Genomic DNA, 13,432 nt, shown 5'->3' on the forward strand with positions numbered 1-13,432 from the left:
GGAGGTTAATTACTTTACAATATTGTATTGGTTTTGCCATACATCAACATGAATCCACCACGGGTGTACACGTGTTCCCCATCCTGAACCCCCCTCCCTTCTCCCTCCCCATACCATCCCCCTAGGTCATCCCAATACACCAGCCCCAAGCATCCAGTATCCTGCATGGAACCTGGACTGCTTTTAAATTACTTACCAGCCATCTTTCTGTGGCACCCATTTCAGTTAACACATCTCTGTGTATATTCCCACATCCACATCCTGCCCAACCCACCTCTCAAATTTCAGTCTTGCCAACTGAATGTGCTCCCAATGGCCAAGGCTGGGACAGTCTTAGCAACAAAATAAAGAAGTTTTGGATTAAAACCCAAAGAAGTTGTGCTGTGTGTGTGTGTGTGTGTGTGTGTATGCATATGTATATATGTATATGTATGTATACATATATGTAAATATATAATGAAATATTACTCAGCCATTAAAAAGAATGAAATAATAACATTTGTAGCAACATAGATGGACCTCAAGATTGTCATACTGAGTGAAGTAAATCAGAGAAAGAGAAATATCATATGATATCTATTATATATGGAATCTAAAAAAGAAATGATCCAAAATGAACTTACTTACAAATCAGAAACAGACTTAGAACGAACTTACAGTTGCCAGAGGAATGATGGGGAGAAGGGCTAGTTAGGGAGTTTAGAATGGACGTGCACACACTGCTATACTTAAAATGGATAACCATCAAGGAAGTACTGTATAGCACATGGAACTCTGCCCAATGTTACATGGCAATCCGGATGGGAGGGGAGCTTGGGGGAGAATGGATACGCATATATGAAGGGCGAGTCCCTTTGCTGTTCACCTGAAACCATCACATCATTAATCAGCTACACCCCAAAACAAAATAAAAAGGCTTTAAAAAACTCAAAGTATAAAATACATAAGTATTCATGAATTCATACTGACATATAAATGATTGAAAAAAAATAAGTAGGCGAGAAGAGACAAATCTCCCATGCAGAAAAATTCTAAATAGTATATGTAGGTTCTCCACTCTCATAGTGATGGAGCCAAACTCCCAACTCCTTAAATGTGGACTTCACACAGTGACTTCCCTTCAAAGAACACAGAATACAAAGGGAGGAGATAAGAGTGAATTCACAGTGGGGAAATATGACAAACGCTACGTTAGCCAGGTGATCAAGATCAACAGCAAGACTGACAGGCCGTGTTGGTCGTGTGTGCTTCTGATATGATGTGACGAAAATGTCATTTCACCTCTGTGCCTATTCCCAAAAAAAAAATACGTGACTCCAATATAATTATGAGAAAAATATCAGACGACTCCCAGAGGAGGAACACCCTACAAAATACCTGACCAGTACTCCTCAGAACTGTCAAGGTCATCAGAAAGTTACAAAAATCATCTAAGAAATAGTCACAGCCCAGAGTAGTTTAGGTAGACATGAAGACTAAATTTACTGTGATAGCCTAGAAAGGATTCTGAAATAAAAAAGGGACATGAGGTAAATTAAGGAGATAAAATAATGGGCTTCCGTTAATAACAATATATTGATACTGATTCATTTCTTGCAACAAATTTACCATACCAATGTAAAGGGTTAATAATAAGGGAAATTGGCTGCAAGATATGTGGGAACTCTTTGCACTTTCTTTGCGATTTTTTTCTGTAAATCTAAAACTTCTAAAAGTTTATTTTTTTAAGTTAAAGGTCAGAGCTTCCCTGGTAGCTCACTAGCAAAGAATCCACCTGCCAATAGGAGAGACAGATTCGATCCCTGATCCAGGAGGAGCCCACATGCCACGGAGCAACTAAGCCTGTGCACCACAACTCTTAAGCCTGTACCCTGGAGTCCAAGAGCCACTCTACCGAAGCCCAAGCGCCATAGAGCCCATGCTTCCCAACGAGAGAAGCCACAGCAATGAGAAGCCCACGCACCACAACTACAGAGCAGCCCCTGCTTGCAGCCAACTAGAGAGATCCCACCCAGAAACAATGACCCAGCACAGCCAGAAATAAAGTTTTAAGTTAAAAGTCAATGAAACATTAAGTAACTGAGGCCATTTTCATCTATACGTTTTAGTTTTAGCCACTAATGATTATATCCCTGGAGAATCCCATGGACAGAGGAGCAGGGCTACAGTCCACAGGGTCGCTAAGAGTCAGATACTACTAAGCAGCTGAGCACACAGGCACAATAAAAGATGAGGATGGAAGAAAAATATTTCCCAAGACAATTACTAAATAAGACTTACGGCATAAGGTGCCGCCTCATTATCAAATACTGTCATCTCATCACTGAATTTTCTGCTAACGTATCGTTAAGTAGAGACTGTCAAAAAGTTTCCCTGGTGGCTCAGGGAATGCAGGAGACCTGGGTTTGATTCCTGGGTCAGGAAGATTCCCTGGAGAAGGGAATGGCTACACATTCCAGTATTCTTGCCTGGAGAATTCCATAAACAGAGGAGCCTGACAGGCTGTGGTCCATGGGGTCACAAAGAGTCAAACATGACTGAGAGACTAACACTTTCACTGCCTGAAAAATAGTGATCTGATTCAAATCATCAGGAGCCAACTGTGCATATAGAAAGACAGTATGACCACAAAGCTTAACTCCTTCAGGAACCACTCATTTGTGTGTTGCCCCCCACACGCACATAGCACACCCTTGAATCACCTATACAAGTGGTTATTTTTATCCTCTATATTGTTCTGTATGTTTGAAATATTCTATAATAGTGTTAAGGTAATGTTTTCATATTAATAATTTTTTCCTATTGAGCTTTCAGACTTAATAATTTCAGACTTGACAGTTACAAAATAATACAAGAATTCCTGTACCCCATTCACCCCACTTCCCCAAATGTTGACATTTTACATAGCCACAGTACAGTAATCAAAACCAAGAAACTAACTTGAAGCAAAAGTGAAAGTGTTAGTCACTTAATCATGTCTGACTCTTTGTGACCCCATGGACTGTAACCAGCCAGGCTTCTCCCTCCATGGAATTCTCCAGGCAAGAATACTGGAGTGGGTTGCCATTTCTTTCTCCAGAGGATCTTCCCAATCCAGGGACCAAACCCAGGTCTTCCGCATTACAGTCAGATTCTTTGCTGTCTGAGCCACCATTATTAACTAATCTACAGACTATATTCAAATGTCACCAGTTGTCCCACTGATATCCTTTTTCTGTTCCAGAATCACAGTCCAAGATCCTACATTGCATTTAGTTGCCATGTCTCTGATGCGAGGCAGTTCCTTAGTCTTTCTCTGCTTTTCATGCTCTTAACACTTTTGCAGGGTCAAAGGAAAACAGTTAAACCCATCAAATTTATGACTATCTCCCCAAAAGAATTTTATTAAAGGAAGCTCTCCAGATAGTTGCCAGCACATCAGGGAAGAGCCTTGAAATAGGCTCTAATCCCAGATGACTCTGTAACCTCAAGCAAGTCCACAGAAGGGGCAGGAGGAGGATAGGAGAGTGGTTGAGCAGGGGCAGGCCATACCCCCGTAGGATTACTGAGTTTTTGGACCTACAGTTTTATAAACATCTATTGCAGTGCCAAAGTTCTTTGATGCCCAGAGACCTCTCCTCACTGGCAGGAACTTCTGAGATAGGGGAGCCCATTGTCAATGAGAGTACGTGCCCAAGTCCACTCACCAGGGCTTGGCGAAGCGAAGAATTCAACTCAAGACTGTCTGAAAAAAGCCCAGGCTGTCAGTACTACATATCCTGAAGCTGACTGAGGGTCACACTCTCCAGCCTTCTCAGAGCTTAACATCAAGGATCAGAATGTGAAGGCCAAGAGAGAGGTTCCTTTTTTCTATTCTTTCTCTTGCTGCTTTGAAGTAGCCTCGTGCCCTCCCATGCTCCCAGACTCTGAAATCAGCTTCCTCCAGACCCACAGCAGAAGAGATACGTGGTGTTACACCTCCATCTAGTGGTCAAAGCAGTAAAGTATAACACCACCGTCCCTGCCGCGCCAGTCACACTTCCCGACGGTTTAACAAGTCGTTTAGCAGAGGTTGACAACCTTGAAGAAGCAACTCGCCAAGATTCAATTAATAGCACCGAAGAATTGATGCTTTTGAACTGTGGTGTTGGAGAAGACTCTTGAGAATCCCTTGGACTGCAAGGAGATCCACCAGTCCATTCTAAAGGAGCTCAGTCCTGAGTGTTCTTTGAAAGGACTGATACTAAAGCTGAAACTCCAGTACTTTGGCCACCTCATGCGAAGAGTTGACTGATTGGAAAAGACTCTGATGCTGGGAGGGATTGGGGGCAGGAGGAGAAGGGGACAACAGAGGATGAGATGGCTGGATGGCATCACTGACTCGATGGACCTGAGTCTGAGTGAACTCCGGGAGTTGGTGATGGACAGGGAGACCTGGCGTGCTGCGATTCATGGGGTCGCAAAGAGTCGGACATGACTGAGCGACTGTACTGAACTGAACTGAACTGTGACTTCTTGCCTAGAGAATACCATGAACAGGGAAGCCTGGAGAGCTACAGTACATACGGTTGCAAGCAGTCAGACACGACTGAAGCAACTTAACAAGCATACATGTGCTCTAACTTCATAGTGTTAGAAGCCACATAAACAAGCGAATGTGGTTTCTTTGAAAGAGGCGATGGAGACAAATGGACCAAGATAGAATCCCTTCCCTGCTCTTACTTAAAGTGACTTTGTTAAGTCTCTGAAATGTCTCTGAACATTAGTTTTCTCATATTAAAATGGGGGCTCATAATATCTACATGTAAGGTAGTTATACCTTGATGAGTCCTGGGTTCACAGTAAATCCCAGATAAACATGTGTTCCTTCTCACACTCCTCTCTATCTCCTTGTGCACAATTTCCATGACAACCTGGAATCATCAAAATGAAAGGGATAACTCATGAGAAGTTCAATGTTTTTCCAAAACGTTGGACAGACTGTAAATTTCAGAGTCCATATTGCATAGAATTTAGGCCAGGGACTCTGGCACTGGGGCTGCCTTGTTTTGAATACCAACTCTGCCAGTTGCTTGGTTTTCCATCTGTAAAATAGAAATATTAATAAAGATACCCACCCCCTAGGATTCTTGTGAGGATTAAATCAGTTAATATCTGCAAAGCACTTAGAACAATACACATTTGATGTGTGGATCTATTATCAGTAACATTTCATAATGATGTGTACATGTGTGTGGGTAGTCTCTTCAATTGAGACCGACTCTTTGCGACCCTATGGACTGTAGCCCACCAGGCTCCTCTGTGCATGGGATTCTCCAGGCAAAGATACTGGAGTGGGTTGCCCGTGCCCTCCTCCAGGAGATCTTCCCAACCCAGGAATCAAACCAGCGTCTCTGATACCTCCTGCCTTGGCAGGCGCGTTCTTTACCACTAGCGCCACCTGCTGATCACAAAAAGCAGGGGTGAGGCTGGATAGGCTCCAAGCCAGTTTATTTGATTTGTAAAAGAAAATGTTTTCCTTTCTGGCTTACTTCACTCTGTATAATAGGCTCCAGTTTCATCCACCTCATTAGAACTGATTCAAATGTATTCTTTTTAATGGCTGAGTGATATTCCATCATGTATACGTACCACAGCTTTCTTATCCATTCGTCTGCTGATGGACATCTAGGTTGCTTCCATGTCCTGGCTATTATAAACAGTGCTGCGATGAACATTGGGGTACACGTGTCTCTTTCAATTCTGGTTTCCTCAGTGTGTATGCCCAGCAGTGGGATTGCTGGGTCATATGGCAGTTCTATTTCCAGTTTTTTAAGGAATCTCCACACTGTTCTCCATAGTGGCTGAACTACTTTGCATTCCCACCAACCGTGTAAGAGGGTTCCCTTTTCTCCACACCCTCTCCAGCATTTATTATTTGTAGACTTTTGGATAGCAGCCATTCTGACTGGTGTGAAATGGTACCTCATTGTGGTTTTGATTTGCATTTCTCTGATAATGAGTGATGTTGAGCATCTTTTCATGTGTTTGTTAGCCATCTGTATGTCTTCTTTGGAGAAATGTCTGTTTAGTTCTTTGGCCCACTTTTTGATTGGGTTTTTTATTTTTCTGGGATTGAGCTGCAGGAGTTGCTTATATATTTTTTAGATTAATTCTTTGTCCGTTGCTTCACTTGCTATTATTTTCTCCCATTCTGAAGGCTGTCTTTTCACCTTGCTTATAGTTTCCTTTGTTGTGCAGAAGCTTTTAATTTTAATTAGGTCCCATTTGTTTATTTTTGCTTATATCTCCAATATTCCGGGAGGTGGGTCATAGAGGATCCTGCTGTGGTTTATGTCAGAGAGAGTTTTGCCTATGTTTTCCTCTAGGAGTTTAATAGTTTCTGGTCTTATGTTTAGATCTTTAATCCATTTTGAGTTTATTTTTGTGTATGGTGTTAGAAAGTGTTCTAGTTTCATTCTTTCACAAGTGGTTGACCAGTCTTTCCAGCACCACTTGTTAAAAAGATTGTCTTATCTCCATTGTATATTCTTGCCTCCTTTGTCAAAGATAAGGTGATCCTATTATACAGAGTGAAGTAAGCCAGAAAGAAAAACACAATACAGTATACTAACGCATATATATGGAATTTAGAAAGAAGGTAACGATGGCCCTATATGCGAGACAGCAAAAGAGACACAGATGTATTTAACAGTCTTTCGGACTCTGTGGGAGAGGGAGAGGGTGGGATGATTTGGGAGAATGGCATTGAAACATGTACAATATCATATGTGAAATGAATCGCCAGTCCAGGTTTGATGCAGGATACAGGGTGCTCAGGGCTGGTGCACTGGGATGACCCAGAGGGATGGGATGGGGAGGGAGGTGGGAGGGGGGTTCAGGATGGGGAACATGTGTACACCCATGGTGGATTCAAGTCAATGTATGGCAAAACCAATACAATATTGTAAAGTAAAAACAATTAATTAATTAATTAAAAAATAAAATAAACTGCTCAACCTGAAAAAAAAAAATGCACCAAGATGCACCACAACTGAAAAATATCTATTTATGGAGAAAACTATTAATTTGTGGTAAAACCATCCTTCTAAAACACCATTTTGTCTTACTGGTTTACTTTCACAGCTTGAACACTCTAATACTTGGTATATAATGAGATATTAAATAAATATTGCTGATGAAAAAAAAGAAAATGTTACACGTTCCACATTTCTCATCCTTTTGAATGTTACTACTCTATCTCTTGTGTTTTCCGCAAAACACACAGACACACATATTCTATCTTCAGATACTTATAATTTGATGCCTCTTGACTAAGCTAGCTTCCTGGTCCATCACTGCTGCTGCTGCTGCTGCTGCTAAGTCACTTCAGTCGTGTCCGACTCTTCGCGACCCCATGGACTGCAGCCCACCAGGCTCCTCCGCCCATGGGATTTTCCAGGCAAGAGTACTGGGGTGGGGTGCCATCGCCTTCACTAAGCGAGTGCAAAGCCTTTCTGAGTGGCAAAATGCCCGAGTGACTGCATACCTTCTTACTCTATCAATGCTTCTTACCCTTGAGTCTGCTTTGGATACCAAGCACACCCGTTTTCTGTTGGTTAATACTTGCATGAGAAGTCTTTTTCCATCTTTTTACTTTCAACCTTACTTTCAGCTATCCTTACATTGTACTTAAGGCATGTTGTTTTCAAGTCTTGTAGAATTGGGTTTTGTTCTCCTTGTAGTTGATTTCTAATCTCATCATAAAAAAAATTCAGAGTAATGATAGTAAAGATGATCCAATACAGATCAAGAAGATACAAGAAACACTAAACACACCAATATTTGCATTATAGGGGTCCAAAAAGGAGAAAAGAGAGGAAAAGGACCTGAGAAAATATTTAAAGATACAATGGGTGAAAATCTCGCTAAGGTGGGACGTGGAACGGTCACCCTAGTCCAGAAAGTGCAGAATCGCAGGCAAGACAAACCCAAGGAGGAACACGCTGACACACATGGTGCTCGCCGGCTTCTCTCATTGCTCAGGAAAGAATCCGACTGCAGTGCAGGAGACCCGGGCTCGATTCCTGGGTCAGGAAGATGCCCTGGAGAAGAAAATGGCAACCCACTCCAGTATTCTTTCCTGGAGAATTCCATGGACAGAGGAGCCCACCCGGCCACAGTCCATGGACCGAGTCAGACACGACTTAGCGACTAAACCACCACAAAGACAAAAAATATTAAAATCAACAAGAGAGAAGCGACAAATAACATACAAAGGAATCCCCAGGTTTTGTCTTTAAGTTGTAATATTTAGTCCATTTATGCTCGATGTATTGCTACATTTGGATTTAAATCTACCTTCCTGGTTTTCTGTTTTCTGTTTGCTCCCAACTACTTTTTTTTTCTCCATTCTTGCCTTCATTTGAATTTAAATTTCATATTCCTTTTCTATCGTCCTGTTAGTTTTACATTTTTATTGGTTTTAAAAAGTATCATAGAAATTAAAGCACACACCCTGATTTATTCATTTCTCATATAAATTAGTGTCTTGATCATTTCCAAGACAATTCAAGGACGTCAGGATACTCAATCCTATTTACCTCCCATCAGAGTTATATGCTATTTTTGTCATGTATTTTAATTCTCTATACATGTAAGACCCCATAAAGCATAAATTGATTATTTTATGGCAATATCCTTTTAGATTTATGCACGGATTTACCTTTCCAATGCTTTTCTGTTTTTTTCTGCACCTCCAAACTGTGATATGTGATAATTTCCCTTCTGCCCCAAAACCCATTAGTATTTTCCTTTAGTACTTTCCAATGGTGCCAAATTCTGTTTTCATTTGCCTGAAAATGTCTTTCAAAGGATATTTTTGCTGCAAGTTATCTTCCATATTGGCTGTTATTTTCTATAAGCTCTTTGAAAATATCACTTACTAGGCATACTTACTGTTGCTCCTTTGAAAATAAGCTACATTTTCCTCTGGCTACTTTTAAAGTTTGTTTCTCAGCAGTTTTACTCTGTAGTAATTTGTCATGATTTTCTTTGTATTTATTCTGCTTGGAAGCCAATAATATTTCTACTATCTGTGGCTCAGTGTCTTTCATCAATTTTGAAAAATTCTTAGCCATTATCTCTTCAAGTGTTGTCTGCCCTATTCTCCTACAGCATCATTCTGAATAAATTTTTTACCTTTTGGTTCACTAATTCTCTCTTAAACTGTGACTATCAAAGCCATCTACTGATTTAACTTCAGTCATATTATTTTTAAGTTCTAGAAATTTTATTTTTATATAATTTCCAGTTGTCTTCTGAAGTTTCTCCATCTTGTCATGTAAATCCTTTAACATTTTGATCACAGTTATTATAAGGTCTCTAGCAGATAATGCTAAATGTATTAATTTTCTGAGGTTTATCTGTTTCATTTTCTTTTTGGTCAAATCTTAATGTGTTTGTATTGCTAGTTATTGTTTTATTGGGATTAACAGACTTTGAACAATTATAGAGACAATTTGAGAAACTGCATGATGTTACCTTTCTTCAGAGGGGTTTACTTTTGCTTCTGACTGTCCACTAGGGTTGGGGCCAGTTGCCTCATTCAGTTAGGGACTGAGACCACTTGAGGCTGGGCTTCGATCCTTGTGCGTATAGAATCAATTTCCAGTTCTCCTTCACTCAAGGGGTAGGCCTTTGGGGATCCAATAAAAAAAAGCCCAGGATGTTTAAAGGACATTTCTTCTTGGTGCAGTCAGAACTCTAATTTTTGTTTCCTATAAGTCTACCAAAAATTTTGCTGTTTCTCTCACTTGTTCTTGAATTACAAGGTGCTTCTAAGAGTAAAACGTGGCACCAAACATAGGTCTCATCTGTGTGGAGTACTGGCCCCTGCTTTCTTGATAGCTCTCTGATGCTTTAATATATCCTAACTTTTCTAGTTTTCTCAGCAGAGGGGTTGGGGTAAAACAAGCTAATCACCCATTACTGGAAGCTGAAGTCTCTACGTGCTTTATTTGAAAAATTACTTTTAGAAAATTCAAGTTCTGAAGTAAAATAGACTTCATTCTGTTACTTACTAGCTATATGACTTGAAGTGAGCTATTTAATGAGTCTTCGTTACCTTATCTGAAAAATGGAACTAACAATAGCACTTATCTTGAGTTGCTTTTTCAATTCAGGTATAGTATTTAGCACAAAGCCAGAAATATAACAAATGTTCAGATGTTAGTAATAACAATTTTTAAAACATTATAATGGTTTCTATTATATAAATTAACACACAATGACAGCCTTTCTCCATGCACCCTCTGTGAGGAATGGTAAATGGTAAAGATGCTATATAGATCTTAATTTTTCCAACTTTCCTATGGCTTGGGAATAGCTGGGCAAAATGGACCACACCATTTCACTGCACCACATGAAATAGTTTATGTAGCCATCAATATTTTCACTTTGGAAAAGAGAGCAATTGGAGTAAAAGAGCTAGAATGTAGCAGCAGGATCAAAGTTAGCTTTGGCAAGAAGGCTCTTGAAACTAGCACCCTATACTGGGGCCTCCAGGGCTTATCCCCCAAGTGTGATGTGAGACAGTAACCACTGAGATGTGCTCTGGAAGGAGTCAGATCTACTGTCCTCCCTATTTGGGCTGAGGCCCCATGATGCTGGGAAAAGCCTTCCACTTACTAAGACTCTTGGACAGTCGAGAAGCTCCAAGTGCTTTTGGAATAGGAAACCTAATTATTCTTAGCTCTTTTTATAAGAAAAACTTTTATTTCAAAGATGCCATGTATTTTAATTTAAAAAGGCTCGCATTGTTCCCCAACACTTTTATTCAAGAAGTATCATTATTCTTGTTTTTACATCTTATTTAAATGTTCTTAAATGCTACTCTGTATTACACACTTAAACATCTGTTGACAGTAGACTTCATGGTAAACATTCTTATCATAATTTTTCAAATTAAAAAAAATTTTTTTAATGTTTAAATATTAAAACAACCAAAATATCATTTATTTATGTGTAAGATATAAGTGAAGTAAAAGTCAGTCATGTCCGACTCTGCGACCCCACGGACTGTAGCCCACCAGGTTCCTCTGTCCATGGAATTCTCCAGGCAAGAACACTGGATTGGGTTGCCATTCCCTTTTCCAGGCGATCTTCCCAACCCAGGAATCGAACCCAGGTCTTTTGTATTGCAGGGGACTCTTTACCATCTGAGTCACCAGGGAAGCCCAAGAATACTGGAGTGGGTAGCCTATCCCTTATGCAGGGGATCTTCCTGACCCAGGAATTGAATTGCAGGCAGCTTCTTTACCAGCTGAGTTTCCCGGGAAGCCCTTGTAAGATATAAATACAATATATATGCTTTATACCCACTATGCAGCCAGTTTCCCAGGTTGCAGTGAGTGTGTGATGCCATGTTGAGGGGTGAGTCAGCTAGCCACATCAGGACTCTCAGGAAAGATCAGTAGTTGGGAATACCACATTCCATCCATCAACATAATTCCAGATACAACGGGCCTCAGGGTCTAATATACACCAGACGTACAGAGAGCAGACATACAGAGCAGCACACCTTAGTCTCTTCTCAGTGAAGCAAAAAACGCCACGGGGTCTACACTAATGAGGCTCCAAATTTGGCCTTGCCTCCCCTACTTTGAAAAGCCAAATTTCAATAGGGATGATGCAGCCAGAGGAACTCGTTAGAATGATGATAGATGGTAACATCAAACTATGGTGAAAATATTTCCAATTCTTCAGCCCTCAGGATCACTCTTTCCTTTTACCAAGCTATTAAAAACCAACGCTTTCACCCATACTGCTTGACCTGGTGCCTCAAATGGAGAAGAATCTGAGGAGACCCAGAATCTCCTCAGATGGTAAAGAATGAGGGAGACCCAGTTTTGATCCCTGGGTCAGGAAGATCCCCTGGAAAAGGGAATGGCTACCCACTCCAGTATTCCTACCTGGGAAACCCCATGGACAGAGGAGCCTGGCGGGCTAGAGTCCATGGGGTCGCGAAGAGTCAGACACGACTAAGCGACTAACACTAGACTAGATATAGAAAGTCTAGCCCTGGGAAGTATTTCAATCCCATCCTGACTGTTGCTAGTCACCACTTAGCCTAGAGACCAGTATCTGGGCTTCTGTGTGGCTCTTTTTCCATCTGGAAACCGTCTCCATGCTACAACTGCCTTCTAAGCACCATCTGGCCCCAGCATGGACAGAGCTCCTCCCTTAATCATCCAAAACATAGCTGACACTGGGCTGTAGTTTCTGACAAAGACTTACTGGAAGTAAGACTAATATGAGGGAATTAACAATGCAGGGAAAATAATTAACATAGAGTAGTATAATACATTTCACTTTTATTAGAATGCTTAGCTACAGCCTTTCACAGGGGGTCAACGAACAGAATCCTTCTCCTTAGGGCCCAACCTGCAGTTAGGATGCAGAGACCTGCTCATTTCCTTCAGATAGGTGTCCCCCACAATAATGCTCCCCTCTATGAATTCTGTGGCTCCAGTTCTCCCCTGTCCAACTCCTAACTGAAAAGACGAGATTGAGACTGCTCAATCTCATAATTACATCTGCTTTCATACCCTACCCATTGACTCTATTTTTAGGATCTGACCTATGGAACATTTCTTTCAGCTCTGACAGTTTATTTATTTAGTTCCCAGGTTAAAATCCACATGCTCCCTCTGGATGCAATGATTGTACAGCCTTGAAACAAGCCATCCCTAATCATGAACCCAAATGGTGTACAAATGTACCATAGTTCACCCTGGTGAACAGCCATCATATACTACTGTAACAGTACTACATATACGTTTATAATACATTTCACATAAGATAAAGTTCTTCCATAGTAAGTTCTACTATCTGCATTTATTCCATTTTAGTTAGCTACCCTATAAGAGACTTACTCCTTTCTTAAGAAAAATCAAATTGACTTTCACAGGGATTTTTAAATAAAGAGGTGGCGACTGCAGCCATGAAATTAAAAGACGCTTACTCCTTGGAAGGAAAGTTATGACCAACCTAGATAGCATATTCAAAAGCAGAGACATTACTTTGCCAACAAAGGTCCGTTTAGTCAAGGCTATGGTTTTTCCTGTGGTCATGTATGGATGTGAGAGTTGGACTGTGAAGCAGGCTGAGCACCGAAGATTGGTGCTTTTGAACTGTGGTGTTGGAGAAGACTCTTGAGAGTCCCTTGGACTACAAGGAGATCCAACCAGTCCATTCTGAAGGAGATCAGCCCTGGGATTTCTTTGGAGGGAATGATACTGAAGCTGAAACTCCAGTACTTTGGCCACCTCATGAGAAGAGTTGACTCACTGGAAAAGACTCTGATGCTGGGAGGGATTGGGGGCAGGAGGAGAAGGGGATGACAGAGGATGAGATGGCTGGATGGCATCACTGACTCGATGGACGTGAGTCTGGGTGAACTCCAGGAGTTGGT

The sequence above is a fragment of the Bos indicus x Bos taurus genome, chromosome 4 (genome assembly GCF_003369695.1).
Source record: "Bos indicus x Bos taurus breed Angus x Brahman F1 hybrid chromosome 4, Bos_hybrid_MaternalHap_v2.0, whole genome shotgun sequence".
Taxonomy (NCBI): Eukaryota; Metazoa; Chordata; class Mammalia; order Artiodactyla; family Bovidae; genus Bos; species Bos indicus x Bos taurus.